The following is a 13,310-nucleotide window of genomic DNA, read 5'->3' on the forward strand; positions in this document are numbered from 1 at the left end:
TTAGGTTGTTTCAAACTCTTTGCTATTGTGAACAAAGCCACAATAAACATGGGTGTGCAGCAGTCTTAACAGTTCATTAATTCAATAAATGTTTGCATTCTTTCTAATTTATGAAAAAAATGTAATACATTTGAACAAGTATTTGAAGGCACAAGGTTCAAATCCACTAGCTTCTCTATAAGAAAAAGATGGATAATCGCCTCTTGTGTGATCTACTGCTTCTGAAAACCTGCTGGAGGGTCAGCTATGAGTCAGTCTGACTTCAGGGCACACAACAACAACTGAAAGAGGGTGCTGCTCCTGGCATGCTGAGCCCTGGATAGGCAGAGTACCTGCCATAGGACACCGAACAACGATGGGATTAAAGCTAACGGCTATGACCAAGTATTCTAAAATCAGGCTGGGTACAAGATTTTAAAAAATTAAACACAGAATTATCATATGACTCAGCAATCCAAGTCCTAAACCTATCCCAAGATACATGAAAAAATATGTCAATTCTTTGTACACAACTTTTTTTTCTTTTTCCTGGCAGTGTTATTCATAATAGCAAAAAGAAAGAATCCAAGTGTAACTTATCCACACAATAGATGGAAAAAATCTGGCAATAAAAAAGGAACAAAATACTTACTACTTGCTACAAGATGGATAAACTTCATTGTGTTAAGTGGAAGATGTCAAATGAAGGAGTTTTAAAGACCACATATTGTATGCTCTGACTTAGAAAATGTAAACAAAAGGCAAAATCTATTGTGACAGAAGATATATTAGTGGTTCCCTGGAACAGGGTAGAAACTGGGAGTTTCAGTAAATGGGAATTAAAGGAGGCTTGGAATGATGTAAAGGTTCTAAAATTGGACTATGTTGATGGCTACATTAACTGGAAATTTTAAAATTACTGTACACTTAAAATGAGTACACGTTGTGGTATGTGAATTACACAATAACATTGTAAAATGTTAAATGCCTATCATGAGATTGAGTCATTCCCTTTCTAGGTATTTATCTCAGGGAAAGAGAAATCCGTTCCTGTGAGAACTTATGCATAATTGAGGGTCCTAACAGCTTTACTGGAAACACAAATATCCATTAAGAGGTGAATGAACTAAAGAACTGTACTGCTTCCATGGAAGGAAATGCTACTCATAGAAGGGAACAGATTTCTGAAACACACAACAATGTGGCTACATTTCTAAAGAATCAGTGTCATTATGTTGTTAGGTACAATTAGTTTGTTCTGACTCATAAAGACTATAAAACCTCCAATAGCAGGAAGCACTGCTGGTCACTCACCATCCACACCATCACTTCCGGGTTTAAGCCCATCATCACAGACACTGTGTCAATCTATCTAAAATTCTTCTTTCTCACTGACCCCCTACTTTACCGAGCATGATGTCTTTCTCCAGGACCTGATCCTCCTGAGGCAGGTTACAAGACTTTTTTTCTGAAGTACCTTTGGGTAGACTTGAAACTCCAACTTCCCAGTTAGCAGCAGAGCATGCTTATTCTTACCCCATCCATTCATAAAGAGGAGATAGGCATTCTCTTGGATAGTAGCAAATTACTTGTCTGCCCAAAGTCTTTTGAGAAAATTGGAAGACAGAGATCTGGGGAAAGATATAGTGATGAGCAATGATTAACCAATGGGAAGGGGCACAAGGATATCAGTCTTTGTCTACCAGCCAACACTCAAGGCAGAGAAGGAAGTCATCAGGCAGGCAGAGAGGATGATGCGGCCTGAAGCTGCCAACCAGCTTCCATCCTCAGCTTACATGGACAGAATGGCTATGATGACAGGGCAGCAGCAGCCTGGCCTCAAAAACAGATGCTGCTCCTGCCAGTGCTGGATGACTGAGGTACCAAGAGACAAGCCAGACACTCGGCCAAAGATGGATAACAGTGCCCCTTCTGCTCTGGGAAGCTCAGCAGTTTGTACTGACTGGAATTAACTATTCCAGATATAGGTTCCAATGACCTGGCCACAGGGTTTTCTCCTGCTCCACTTACCTAGTGGGATCTCACACCACATTGTCCTGTACCTTACTCATTAATGACAAAAGTAAGCAGAACAATGGGTCTGACTAAAGGATTCACTGACCCCAAGACCTAGTGGCATGGCCTAGTAAAGGCTTCTCTCCAGGACCACACTCTACAGCTCTGTCCTCCAGGCAACTGGTATCTGTCCCTGTGTCGCCTGTGTCTACAATAGCAGGTACAGTAAGCAGAGAGAATTTGAGAATGTCTTCGACCACCCCTGGGAAATGGTCACAACTGCTGTGATGCAGAAGTTCCCCAACCCGACGAACCTCAGCGTGGTGGGTGTTGACATCCTGCACAGGCACGTGGAGCCCTCAGAGAAGCTGCCCAGCCAGTGTCTGCTGAACACCGAGTGGGGCCTGCCCTCCGTCATGACAGGTGCAGCTCCAACGAAGACATCCGTGCAGGAGCGTTCTGTAGTTGACCCTGTAGAGAAAACGATGGCACTGAAATCCACTAATATTTCCTTTACGAACATGGTCTCTGTGGACCAGAGGCTCATCTACAAGCCCCACGCTCAGCACACAGGCAAAAAGATTCTCACTCAGGAAGCCATCATCACTGTGAAAGGCGCTTACCTGGAAAGTCTGATGGTGAGTACCATCTCCTCAAATGCCTGTAAAGGTCGAGAAGCCATGGAATGGGTGACACATAAATTAAACGTTGAGACTGAAGAATTGACAGGAAGCATTAAGGCACCAATGGCAGCAGCAGTGTTTGAAGAGAAATGACAATGACACGAGGCACAGCACAGGCCCCAAGTCTCCAAGCCAGCAGTATGTTTATTGGTTATTTAAGAACCACAACTCTATTTTAGGTGGACTTTTTTTTTTTTAAAGTAAGCTGAAGAGTGTTGGGCAGTGTTTGGTGGAGCACCCTGATTAAAACAAGCTTGGAAGCAGAAGTGGCATCCATTTCCGTAACAGCTTGCCTCCGGAAACCCTATGAACTTGGTGAAAGGATGAAAGTTAAACAGGTGTCCAGGACTTTCGTTCAGTGTCACTATGAGTCACCTATGACTCGATGGCACTTAACAATAACCAGCTGGAGAGTGTCTATGTGACTTTTGATAAAAACAAAGAGAGGCAGGGCTTTGAACCAAGGGATTCAAAAATAGTGTTGTTTGATGAAAGTCTAATTCTGAGATATCCAGCGTTCTTGTGGAAATGTAACGATTATTGAAAAAGTACGCTGACATTGATAATGCCATATTGAGTCTCCTAGAATTAAAGGATGAAGCTTCCAGGTTGTGGGAATACTGCTGGGCTTTGCCCAACCCCACAAAAAGGCCAAATAACTCTGGGTCCACAAGCTGTCTTCACTCAGCAGCACATACCAAGAAGCTCACTTTAAAGCAAAAAATTAGGACTTTTCAAAGCAATATTGATTTGCCTAAATTATCTTACTCTTAACTCTGTTAAAACTACAGCGTTTTGATTTGGTATTTTGGTGAGATTTTTGAGAGAAAATTCTCACCAAAGTAATCTATAATTCCAACAAGATAGGGTTCTGTTGTGTTAAAGAGTGCTATATTGGTTTGCCAATATTTTGTAACTTAGTCCAAAAGCATTACTCTTTAATTAATTGCATCTGTAATGCCTTCCAGAGTCCTGTGATTTCATGTGCTCTATGTGGGCTGGTTAGGTTAACAGAAGAGTCGTCACTCCCTGAATCCTGCAGCACTATACACTTCACAGATCAGCTGTGCACATCTTTGAGCATTTCACATGTGCCTAACTTAGAGACCGAGTGTCCAGATCACGGCTCTGTGATTACTAATACTTGATGTGTCACATTGCTTAAATAACTTTTTTTTACATAATTGTCACCACAAAACTTTCTTTACACAAAGAGCTGTACATCATTGGCAATTACGCAAATACTCTCTTGATCTGAAGCATACATTCCAGTACTTAATGCTTTTAGTAATACAGCACCCATGCAGGGTGTAGGAGATGGTGGGGAAGAAAAAAGAGTAAGAAAGGGGGAAGAAGCCCCAAAGTCTTGGCCCAAGCTAAGCACTGATTGAATGTGATTGACTTGTGCTGCAGCTTTCCTTTAGGAGAGACCCTTGTTTGGCTGCCACAGGGCAGCTGCAGTCAGAAAACAATCCAGTAACTGTATTTGGTCATATCCTTTGTAGCAGAGCACTACTTTGGTGTGTCAGCACTAAGGCCTCCAATACTTTAAATTGTTGCCTTGTTTCTGTTACAAGTGATTGATTCGCTCTTGTTATTGTTATTGCTGTTGTTGTTGTTGTTATGTGCCATCCAGTTGCTTGCGACTCATAGCGACCCTATGTACAAGAGCCCTAAATGCTGCTCTATCCTGTACCAACCTCGCCATCTCAAACACACTCATTCCCACCACCCCAATCATGGAATCGATCCATCTCTTCAAGGGTCTTCCTCTCCTGTGCCACCCCTCCACGCTGCCAAATATGATGTCCCTCTCCAAGGACCAGTCCCTCCTTGCAACATGCCCAGAGTACGTCAGACAAAGTTTCAGAATCCTTGACTCCAAGGAGCATTGGCTTCACTCTCTCCAGGACAAACGTGTTTGTTCTCCTACAGTCCATGGTATATTCAATACTCTTCTCCAACACCACAGCTCAAAGCCATCAATTCTCTTTCTATCATCCCTAGTTACTGTCCAACTCTCCAATGCATAGCATGTAATTGCAAAGACTATAGCCTGGATCAGGCGCACCTTAGTCTCCAGCCTGATGTCATTGCTCTTCAGTACTCTTAAGAGGTCCCTCACAGCCGACTTTCCCAATGCAGTTTGTCTCTTGATTTCCTGGCTGCTCTTACCAAGAGTGTTGACTGTGCAGCCAAGAGAACTAAAACTGTTAACTATCTCAATCTCTTCACCATCCATGCTGATGCTGCCAATTGGCCCAGTGGTGCGAATCTTTTTTTTCTTGATGTTGAGCTTCAATCCATGTAGGAGGCTGCAGTCCTTGACCTTCTGCAGCAGGCGCTTCAGGTCCTCCTCAGTTTCAGCAAGCAGGGTTGTGTCATCAGCATAACACAGGTTGTTGATGACTCTTCCACCAATCCTGATGCCACATTCCTCCTCATACAGCCCAGCGTCTCGGATGATCTGTTCTGCATACGGATTGAAAAGGTATGGAGACAAAATACATCCCTGATGGACCCCCTTCTTGATTTTGAACCATGTAGTGTCTCCTTGCTCTGTCTGACGACTGTCTCTTGGTCCAAGTGTAGGTTTCGCATTAGCATAATCAAATGCTCTGGGATTCCCATTCTTCTCAGAGTCAGCCACAGCTTGTTGTGATCCACACAGTCAAAAGCCTTTGCATAGTCAATGAAGCACAGATAGACATTCTTCTGGTATTCTCTGCTTTCTGCCAAGATCCATCTAACATTAGTTCTTGCTTTTATTTTTATTAACACTTCATGTGTTCACTAGCCTGATTTCCTAGTTAGAGAAAACCTAATGTGTATACATAAAACTACAGAGACCAGATGCCAAGTTATTTAAAAATTATTGGGTTTTGTATTGAAAGTAATATTTAGCTTAAGATTTCTTAGGACATTTATAAAAGTAAGTTAAAGCCAATATGGTTTCTGGTTATTTTTTGTACCTAAAGATGGTTTTTATAACTGAAATTAACATTTCAGCTAAACAAAACATTGCTGAATACTGTTATTTGATAAAAGTTGCTTTGTGTAATTTCTGTAAATTGTTCTGGAAAAGGTGTAATGTCCTAATGATAAAAATATTTCATACATAGTTGCCTTTTAAAAATAGCTAGTAATTTGACTTTGGCCTATTAAAATATAAATATACTGCAAGCATTTGCACTCAAGAGGCCAAAACTGGACTAGACCATAAATTAATAAATACATGGGCTTATTGAACATCTTATCCTATTTAATATTAAATATATATAAGTTATGTTAATTAAGGGAAGCCTTTCTTGTTAATAAAAACTTGCTAGTAACTGTGAAAAAAAAAACCCACTCACAATAAAACTCATCCATAGGCAGAATTCAAATGCTCATGTATTCTAAACTTTGTGAAGCCATGTATTGGGAGTAGATGAACCCCTAAAATGACTGACCTTAAATATTCTTTAAGTCTTAAAGCAAAACTCTCCCCTGAAGTTTTCTTAAAACAAAACAAACAGTTAAATTTAACTAGGAAAAAAAGTCTGCCTAGAACATTAGCCTGTTACGGAATCAAATATGGAATCAATATGGAATCAAATACATAGCGGCAACTAAAAAATATTTTATTACTAATTATACATGATAGTAATAAAATTTATGGGTGGCTGGGTTTGGGAGGTGGCGCAGGCTCGGTGCTGCCCAGCGGCCCCGGCCCAATCATCTCCAGATCAACCCAACCCAGCCTGCCCTTGCCTGGCCTGGCTCCAGCGTCTGGCTGCCCACACCATGGCTAGCCCAAGGACAAGGAAGGTGCAGAAGGAAATCAGGGTGCAGGATGGAAACATCTGCCCTGAGTACAGTGCCTTCCACCCACAATGGGTGAGCATGACCCACGGGATCTTGATCTGTCTGGAGAGTTCTGGAAAGCACCTTTACCTGGGTGTGCACCTCAGCTTTGTCCTCTCCATGACCACGGACGAGTAGAAGGACATTGAGCTGGAGTAGATGAAGGCTGGAGAGAATGCTAAATTCCGGGAGTTCCTAGAATCCCAGGAGGACTACAATCTTTGCTGGTCCTTACAGGAGAAGTACAACAGCAAAGCTTCAGTCCTCTTCAGGGACAAAGTGGCAACTCCACCTGAAGGCAAGGAATGGTCCCTGAAGTTATCATCTGCCCAGACCTGGACCCTACTGCAGCCCAAGACACCACTGCCCACCACCCACAGAGCTGCTGGCCAATCCAGGCTGGGACCGCCTCTTTGGACAAGGCTTTTGAGGACTGGCTGAAAGATGCCAAGAAAACCGCTATGTGGGCTTCCGGGAGCAGCTTTACTTCTGGAGGGAGCAGGTTCACCTCTGTAGCCAACGGAGACACTTAGAAGTTTGGATCCCAAGCGAGTCAGAAGGCTTCCAAACTGGGCCACAGTCTGAATGAGACTGTCCTCGAACCTGCCCATGAGAAGATAAAGGAGGGAAAGATTCTGAATGATGTCTCCAGCAAGAGTCTCCCAGCTGGCATCCAAGGTCCAGGGGGTGAGCAGTAAAGGATGATGAGAAATGACCACCTTCTTCTCTGGGAAAGCAGAGGAGCGTTGTGACAGACCCCCATAGGGCAGTGGCTACCAGAGTAGCAGCGGAGACCACGTCCAGGGCAGTGCTGTGGACCAGAGCTTCTGGGAGATCTTTGGCAGTGCCAAGGCCTCCAGGGCCCACCAGTCCCCAAGCAGCAGCAGTTGGACATGTGCAGACAACTCGACTGAATGCAGAAGCTCAGATAGCTAGGATGTGGCTTCGCTGGCTCCAATCACAGAAACAGCAACAGGGATGATTGGGAGCCTGGGAAGGCAGGCTTAAGGATATGGGTGGGGAGGACTGCCCCAGGGCCATGGCCAAGGCCACTCCCCTCCCCATCTCCTGGCCACCTGCTGAGGACAGCTGGGGCAACCAGGTCCGGTAGACTGTCCCCTGCTACAGCACCACTCATGGGCCACTGCCCTGTCATGCTGGTATCCTCATCCTCCTGTGCGGCCCCAGTCGCCTCCCCCACCACAAGCAGGCTGACTGTGCAGGGAACTCCATCCTGGGTCCAGGCTGTGAGAGTGGGTGGGAGCATGTGTCCACCCCGGGTTCTCAGACTCCACATGTAGATAGCCCTGTTCATGACCTTCACTAGTAAAGACGCCTCAAGTGGTACAAAAAGCCAAAACAAACCACATAAATAAAATGTATATTTATTGGTCTAGTGGGTAGGAAGTTGTGCTGTCAGCCCAAAAGTAGGCAGTTTGAATCCACCAGCTGTTCCACAGGAAAAAGATGGGTAATCTCCTCCTGTGCAATTTACTGCCTCTGAAAAGACACTGTTAGTTGGTTCTGACTTGATGGCAATGAACAACATATCGATACAAGTGAGGAAAAAAAGTCAACGATCACTCCAGAAGATGACACAGTAAAGGAGCTGAGAAGCCAGAGTACTGGGAACAGATCAGAACATCATGAAAGGAGAACGTGGACACATTGTTAAAAACAACTCATGCCATCGAATAGCCTGTGTAGAAATCTGTTGAACAGGAACCTAATCTGCTGTGTAAACTTTACCTGAAAACACACAAAAAAACATTTTTTTAAAAATACATGATTTAAGCCAGAAAGCCTATGGAACATGGTGTTGCATTGGGTCCCACTGACAGCAGTAGATGTGGTTGAGGTTTTCTCTTCCCACCAAGGGGAAGTCATGGGGACTCATCTGTCCATCTCATGTCCATCTCAATCCAGCCTTCCCTCAAGCCTGTGCCACCTGAAAATTTTCTCCTGGGGCTTGTGCCAGCCCGGAAATTACAACTCTTTTTTTTCTGCTAACATCTAGTCTGTCAGCATCTTTCATCCTTTAAAAGGTTTCCAGGACCTGACCATTTTCACCATTTCTATGGTCCAACGCTCCCTCCCTGGATCAGTCCAGAAGACTCTGCACTGGTCCTTCTGCTCTCATCCTTACTCTCCAATTTCTGTCTTCCACACCACAACATATACTGTGCCCTTGAATTGGAATTGATTCATGGTGGACCTTCCAGTGGGTTTTAATGGACTGTGATTTACATGAGGAAGCTCTGATGGAAGGAAAGTCCAGTCTAGTGGTAAGACGCTGCACTGCAATCCCAAAGGCATGATTCAAATTCACCAGATGCTTCACAGAAGGCTGGGCAATCTCCTCCCACATGAAAACCACTGGAGGGTCAGCTTTGGGTCTGACTCAACAGCAAACAACAACAAATTATGTGGGAAGAGGTTGCTAATTTTTCGCATCTTTGGGTAAACAGTGGAACTCCTTACCCACTTGGTCAGCAGCCACACACAGTAGGTGCTTCTAGTTTATTGAATGAATGAACTTCATCTTTGGCAAAGCAAAAACAGCTGTCCTTTGAGAGACTTCCCATTCATTAATTTCCTAGCCCCTGTTGAGCTCTCAAGAAAAGGTAGATGCTGTCAGAGGAAAGTTAACATCAGCAACAATGAGCTACCTTTAGTTTTTCAGCTCGCTGAATGATTTCTCACAGTTGTGTCAGGAACTGTGATGGTGAACAGAAAATTGCTCATCAGCATCTCATCTTTGGCACCCAGCACATGCCATACCCACCACATGCTAGGGAGGCCTCTGCCTTTGGTTATCTCAAGTCTAATTAACAGTCTGATTCATACAGAAGCTGTTCTGGGGAAGAAATCGTGAACGTGGCTGACGTCTGCAGGAAGGTCCCGCTTCAGGGAGCCCTTGATGGAATAGATGGTCTCCCTGATCAGGCTGTCTGCGTGGGCCACTCTGTACTGAACATGGAGGCATTCCTGATTTAATATCAAACACAAACCAGAACCTCCACTGCCACTGAGTACTTTCCTATTCATAGAGACGCTATAGGACAGAGCAGAGCTGCCCCAAAGCTGTGAATCTTCACAGAAACAACTGCATTGGGAAAATCAAGGACCTTTCCATAGTGCTAGAAAGCAAGCATGTCAGCTTAAAGACTAAGGTGTGCCTGATCTAAGCCAGAGTACTTTCAGTTGTTCCATATGCTAGTGAAAGTTGGACAACGAATAAGCAGTACAGAAGAACTAATGCCTTTCCATTGTGGTGTTGACAGAGTACTGGCTACACCATCAAGTGCCAAAAGGACAAAGGCATCTGTCTTGAGGGAAGTGGAACGAGGTGCTCTTTAAATGTAAAGTCGTGAAACCTCATCATGGATCATGTCAGGTTTGAGTATGCTGTCAGGTGCCAGCCCCTGGAAAATAGACATGATGTTTGGAAAAGTGACAGGGTCAGCCAGAGAGAGGAAGATGTTCAACAAGATGGGTTGACACTGACTGCAATGGGCTTGAGCATGGCAGAAATTGAGGATGGTGCAGGATAGGGAAGTTTTAGATGTTTATAGGGCACTCAAAGAGTCCTAACTACACACACACACACCACTTACCTGTTAGTTTCTCATACAGTATAGCTTCTGTGACGCTGGAAGCTTGTTCACTGATATTTCAAATACCAGGAGGGTCACCCATGGTAAACAGGTTTCACTGGCGCTTCCAGACTAAGACTGATTAGATAGGAAGTGGAAATGGTAACATTTCTGAAATAAAGGGCCTTTGAAAAACCTGACATTGTCTATGATACAGTGCCATAAGATGAGCCTTTAGGTTGGAAGGCATGAAAAATACAACTGCGCAACAGCTGATTCCCTAGAGTCTACCACAATGATGAAAATGGAGTACAACTTTCAACCAATGGACTATTACAGAATGAAGGTCCCAGGAGTGCTGGCAAAAGCAAAGGGAAAGAGCAATTTTAAATATCAAGATCTGAGAAGTACTCATTGATTGGAGCAGATGTGGAGGTAAGAATTAACTAGAGAGCTACCTAGAATGGGCAGAGGGTAAGTCGGGGCAAAGACTTTAGGGACAGCATGCAGGGATCAGAGAGGACATAGGACCTGACTCAGAGGGCTTCAGCAAGAACTTGGGTCTCAATTCCAAGTGGCATGGGGAGCCAGAACAAGCTTTTGAGAAGTCCGTAAACTGCATTCTATCTTGTAAGGTCTCCCTGATTCTCACCAGAGGCTGCAAAGGGGTTAGGAGGGAGAGAAGCTAGGAGGCGGTCTGGGGAAGGAAGTAAGTTATACATCAACGAATGAATACTTTTTTTAAAAAGTGAACTGGGAGGAAAGGTATGGAAGAAAATGTGCAACAATGACTGAATGAAAATCCAACTTTCATTAAAATCATTATAAAAAATATAAAATAAGAAGTTAGGAGGTTCTGGCCCTAACCTGGGTCAGTCTAGTGGAGAAGTTACGAGATAGAACAAGAGACTGATGAATTAGATGCAGCACTGAAGGTATGAGAGTCAGGATGACAACCTGATCTGTAGCCTAGGAGACCGTGCAGATAAGCTGCCACCAACTGGTATGTGGGGGGCCCAGAAACGAACAAGCAGCATAGTGTGGCACTGCTCAGAGGGTGGTGCCAGGCAGGACAAACTAAAAGGGAAATGGGCACGTATTCTGCTCTTATCAGCTATTGAGGGTCCTTTCAAAAAGAAGGCACAACCTAATTCTCTGAAGGAGTCAAAGTAGCGTGGATGAATCTGAGACGTGACTCTTAAGAGACTGAGAAGTAGTTTGGCCTTACAGAGAAATCTGTAAGGACATCGCCCTAGATTTCTTGGTTCTTAGAGATAAAACTGCACCAGATGTTCTTCTGAGAGCATCCGTTTCTTTCCCAGGTAAAGAGGAACCCACAAACAGATCTGAGGGGAAACTTCCCCTCAGCTAAGTCAAGGTCACTTCAAAATACCGTCTGTGGACTGAACTGACAACAGAGCAGACAGGAACCTTAGAAAGCAGTGTTTACACTGACGGAGGGGGAACAACTCGGAAAAGAGGGCAAGAATGGTTGCACATCTTGACAGCCAGAGTCAATGCCAGAGTCTACACAGATTGTTGGTGTATGTTGTTACATTGTCACCTCAACGATAATTTTAAATACAGATAAAGACTGTAGACTTCCTACATCAAAGAGACATTTCACAAGAACAGTAAACAACACGGTGGACAATCCCACCAAAGGTTTCCAACTATGCTTTATTTCCATTTCGATATTATCTGCAATGATACAGGAGGAATTCAGGCAAGTATATCCCCTTAAATACATCAGAGAGAAAACTCACGGTGTCAAGCGTGTCTTGCGTTCTAACAAATGAACATAAAAAGAGGACAAAGCAGCATTAAATTAAAGTGCCTTTTGTCAAAGTTCTTTCAGGAGAGTCTCTCTCAGTGGTATAATTTAACTGTACTTGTTACATAAGTAACTCAGGATTCCATTCATTTCCTTCCCCGGGGGCTATATCTAAAAAATACACGTATGCAGTTACTTTAAATACTTTTTTCGTTTCTAAAACAGCACAAAATTTGAGATTAGGTGACACTGATTCTTCCTGCTTCTCTGTGAGGTGGCCTCCATCCTGGCGGGATGCTCAGAACATCCTCCCACCATCAGTCCACTTTGGCAAAGTCCAACACATTGTTCCACACAACAGGGTAGACCAAGGCTTGAAGGGCAGCAGGTGTGAAGAGGACATCGTCTATTCGCCCCACTCCACTGCACCAATGAGAAGCCACTCATGCTCTTCAGAGATGGACAGCCACTGGCCTCAAAGCCCAGCAGGAGGAACACCACTGTTGCTGAGTTTCTGCTGGGGCTTCCTGCTGCGTGAGTCACAGCTTGCCATAGAAGGACACACTCTGGCCGGCACTGTGAAGGTTCTGTCCCCCAAAAGCTGCATTCTCAGACTGTCAACACTGGAGACAGGAACCTGCCTGATGTTAACCAGTGCCAATCCCCTCAATCAACAACAGAAACCATTTCTTGAGATCAATAAGAGAGCAAACATGTTGGTCTGAGGCTATGAAGAACAGGGAAAGGTGGGCAGGTGGGCGTTCATACTTTCTCGAGGCCAAGTAAAGAGTCATTGGCAACAGAAACCTTTGTCCAGAGGACTGAAGGCCAAGGGCATGGAGATGGAAACTGGGAATCTCACAGGGCATCATAAAAGGGATGCAATCAAGCTAGTGGGGTGAAGGCTCTTGGACCCCATGAAATCGCACAGAGCAACGTCCAACCGAGGCCCTGCTCCGGGGCACTCCAGTGTCCAGCCGTCCTGGGTAAGGCCCAGCCTTCTCAGCCTGTGCCAAGGTCCCCTTCTTCTACCGTACTTACTTCTACAACATCCTTTAACAAATCTGAACCAAATCAACCTTCACCAATAACAACCCAAGTCTGCAAAGGTCAAGGACCTAAACTAGAGCAAGGTATGCAGTAAGGAGGAAAAGTAGTCCCTCCTGCCCTACATGCCTCTACACCCCTCTCCCAGGCTCCTCTCAGCTCACTGCAGGATGCTCCCTGTGCCTATGGCAGTCAGCCTGTCGGAAGCCAAGCACACCAACCGCCACCAAAGACTAGGGTGAAAGGTTCCGCAAACGCAAGAGTTAAGAGCTGAAGGACCAGAGCTGATAAGCCAACATCACGCTGAGATGGATTTGGCCTTCCTGGAAAGAGACTGCCTGGGGAAAAACCTACCTCACCCTCTCTGCA

The 13,310-nt window shown here is 44.6% G+C and overlaps 2 pseudogenes; both read left to right on the forward strand.

Annotated features, from left to right (window-relative positions):
• Positions 1-2,243: 2,243 nt before the first annotated feature.
• On the forward strand, positions 2,244-2,771 carry LOC102853012 (annotated as a pseudogene).
• A 3,693-nt stretch (positions 2,772-6,464) lies between these two features.
• LOC102853437 lies at positions 6,465-7,635 on the forward strand (annotated as a pseudogene).
• The last annotated feature ends 5,675 nt before the right edge of the window (positions 7,636-13,310 follow it).

The sequence above is a fragment of the Elephantulus edwardii genome, unplaced genomic scaffold (genome assembly GCF_000299155.1).
Source record: "Elephantulus edwardii isolate Elephantulus edwardi_28Jun2011 unplaced genomic scaffold, EleEdw1.0 scaffold00045, whole genome shotgun sequence".
Lineage (NCBI taxonomy): Eukaryota > Metazoa > Chordata > Mammalia > Macroscelidea > Macroscelididae > Elephantulus > Elephantulus edwardii.